The following is a 3,977-nucleotide window of genomic DNA, read 5'->3' as shown; positions in this document are numbered from 1 at the left end:
AAAGACTCAAATAATATTCATGGATAGAACTGATCATAAACTCACAATTCATCGGACCCGACAAAGACACTGCAAAAAAGATTTGCATCAAATAGATCTCCAAGAACATCAAGGAGAACATTGTATTGAAGATCAAAAAGAGAGAAGAAGTCATCTAGCTACTAACTACGGACCAGTAGGTTTGTGGTAAACTACTCACGCATCATCAGAGGGGCAACAAGGATGATGAAGAACCCCTCCGTGATCGTTTCCCCCTCTGGCAGAGTGCCAGAAAAGGCCTCTAGATTGAATCTCGTGGTTCTGGAACTTGCATGGCAGAAAAAGTATTTTGTTGACTCCCCTAGGGTTTTTGGGATTTTAGAGGATTTATAGAGGCGGAGGTAGGTCAAGGGGGTGCCTGTGGGCCCCACTACCCACCAGGGCGCGCTGGAGCCCCCTTGCACGCCTTGGTGCCTAGTGGGCCCCACGAGCATCCCTCGCGCCCTCGAGAAGCTTCCTAGGTGTCTTCCTGCCAGAAAAAAATCTCCAAAAAGTTTCGTGGCATTTGGACTTTGTTTGGTATTGATATTCTGCAAAGTAAAAACAAGCAAAAAGACAACAACTGGCACTGGGCACTATGTCAATAGGTTAGTCCCAAAAAATAATATAAAGTTGCTAGTAAATGTATATAAACATCCAAGATTGATAATATAGTAGCATGGAACAATAAAAAGTTATAGATACTTTGGAGACGTATCAACATCCCCAAGCTTAATTCCCGCTCGTCCTCGAGTAGGTAAATGATTAAAATAGAATTTTTGATGTGGAATGCTGCCTATCATATTCATCAAATATTCTTTTCGTTTGTAGCATGGACATTTGGAATTTAGATGATTCAAAGAAATTGTCTATAATTGACATGAGGATATCAATACTCAAGCATATCAACAAGCAATGATGTCTTTCAAATATCAATGCTAAAGAAAGCTATCCTTAGCCCATTATGCTCAATCACTGATCCATTCATGAAACACACTCAAATATTAGCTACATAAAATGCACAAGTTTGGTAATAGTGTTCCCTAGTTGGTGCTTTATAAGAAAAGATGGAGACTCAATAAAAATAAAAATTGAATAAAAGTAAATAGATAGGCCCTTCGAAGAGGGAAGCAAAGAATTGTAGAGGTGCTAGAGCTCAAAGCTTAAATTGAGAGATAAAATTGTTTTGAGAGGCATGCTTTTCCTGTCAACGAAAATGACCGAGAATTTGCAATATCTTCCATTCTAGGTAAATCATAGGCGGTTCCCAAACATAAAATAAGGTTTATTCCCTTTCAACCATTCTTTCACAATCCATGGCTAGCCTTATCCACAGGTGCCTTCCATACCAACACTTTCCAAGGAATTTATTATGAATAACATAAATAAAAAAATCATTTCAGGACTGGGCATCCCTATTACCTGCCACATTGTCGTGCAATGACAAGTGAATAAACACTCATCTTGAGAATAGCGTACCTAGGGTGGAAAATATTTGGCCACCCCTGCCGCTTCATGAGTGGTACGGGCACACAAAAAGGAAATTCATCTTAAAATTAGAGTTGGCACATACAAATTTACTTGGAACGACATAGAAATACCGCATATAGGTAGGTATGGTGGACTCATTTGGCACAACTTTGGTTTAAGGATTTGGATGCACAAGCTGTATTTCCGCTTAGTACAAGTGAAGGCTAGAAAATAGATTGAGAAGCAACCAACCAAAAAACAAAAATGATCATAAACGAGCATTGAACATAACCAACATTGAATAATGCACCACAAGTAGGATGTAAATTAGTTGCATAACTATTGACTTTCGTGCTTGCATAGGGAATCAGAAACCTTAACACCAATATTCTTACTAAAGCATAATTACTCACCAACATAACTGACATATTACTATCTCCATATCTCAAAACTATTGCAAGGAATCAAGTTTATAATATCCAATGATCTTCATGAAAGTTTTTATTATATCCCTCTTGAATATCTATCACTTTGGGACCAAATTCACATCTTAAGCAAATTACCATTGCTAATAACAAGCTCTCAAATAAGTTTAAGTGAAGCACGAGAGCATAAATGTCTTTTCAAAATTTTCATATCTCAAAATAATATAAGTGAAGCATGAGAGGATATTTCTTCAAAATTTACTAACTCTCAAAATAATCTAAGTGAAGCATGAGAGCATATTTCTTCAAAATTTTACTAACTCTCAAAATAATCTAAGTGAAGCATGAGAGTACTTCTCCAAAAATTAAACCACCACCGTGCTCAAAAATATATAAGTGAAGCACTAGAGCAATTCCATAGCTCAAAAAATTTAAGTGAAACACATAGACCAATTCTAACAAATCATAGCATCATTATGGCTCTCTCAAATAGGTGTGTCTACTAAGGATGATTGTGACAAACTGAAAATAGAAACAAGCAAAGACTCATATAATAGAGACTCTCCAAGAAAAACTCATGACATGTGACAAATAAAAATATATCTCCAAGTAAAATTACCGATGGTCGTTAGAAGAAAGAGGGGATGGCATCCCCAAGCTTAGTTGCTTGGGGATGCAAAAAATGGTTAATCCTATACCAAGCATCTTTAAGATTTTCTCCTTGTTTTTGCTTGAAGTAGAGAACTTCAAAATCTGGTGACAGAGGAGGGATAGTTATGCTAGTCATGATGACAAGATAACCAAGACAAAAAGGCAAACGAAACATATTTTTGTATTTTTTTGAAAAAAATTAGAAGTGGGGGAGATGAAAATTAGATGCAAATGGCAAATAAAGTAAATTACAAGGAGATGAGAGTTTATGCATAGGTACTTGATAGATGTTGATGATGTCTCCCCGGCAACGGCACCAGAAATTCTTCCGGATGCTTGTAATTTGCGTTGTTATTTCCCAAAGAGAAGACGATGATGCAGCAGAACATAGGTAAGTATTTCCCTAAGTTATGAAACCAAGGTTATAAATCTAGTAGGAGAACCAAGCAACACTATGTAAACAGCACCAGCGCACAAAGAACAAATACTTGCAACCCAACGAGTAAGAGGGGTTGTCAATCCCTCAACGGTATTGAGATAGATTAAATTGTATAGGTTTTGATAAATAGATCTAACAAAAATACAAAATAAAAAATAAAATAAAATTGCAGCAAGGTATTTTTGTTTTGATATATCATAGGAAATAGACCCCGGGCCATAGTTTTCACTAGAGGCTTCTCTCGAGAAAATTGCATACGGTGGGTAAACAAATTACTATTGGGCAATTGATTGAAAATCAAATAATTATGATGATATCCAAGGCAATGATCATGTATATAGGCATTGCATCCAAGATTAAGACCATAATGATTTTGCATCTACTACTATTACCCCATGCATCGACCGCTATCCAGCATGCATCTAGTGTATTAAGTTCATGGGAAAACAGAGTAATGCAATAATAATGATGACATGATGTAGACAAGATAAACTCACGTATGAATAAACCCCATATTTTTACCCTTAATAGCACGATACATGCGTGTCATGTCTCTTTCTGTCACTGAGATTGAGCACCACAAGATCAAACCCATTACAAAGCTCCTCTTCCCATGGTAAGATAAATCAATCTAGTTGGCAAAATCAAACCAATAAATCGGAGAAGAATTACGAGGCTATAATAATCATGCATAAAAGAGTTCAGCAAAGACTCAAATGATACTCATGGATAGAACTGATCATAAACTCACAATTCATCGGATCCCAACAAACACACCGCAAAAAGAGTTACATCAAATAGATCTCCAAGAACATCGAGGAGAACATTGTAATGGAGATCAAAAAGAGAGAAGAAGTCATCTAGCTACTAACTATGGACCCGTAGGTCTATGGTAAACTGCTCATGCATCATCGAAGGGGCAACAAGGATGATAAAAAAACCCTCCGTGACCGTTGCCCCCTCCCGCAGAGTGC

The sequence above is a fragment of the Triticum dicoccoides genome, chromosome 4A, assembly GCF_002162155.2.
Source record: "Triticum dicoccoides isolate Atlit2015 ecotype Zavitan chromosome 4A, WEW_v2.0, whole genome shotgun sequence".
Lineage (NCBI taxonomy): Eukaryota > Viridiplantae > Streptophyta > Magnoliopsida > Poales > Poaceae > Triticum > Triticum dicoccoides.
Note: the sequence above shows the minus strand (reverse complement) of the source record.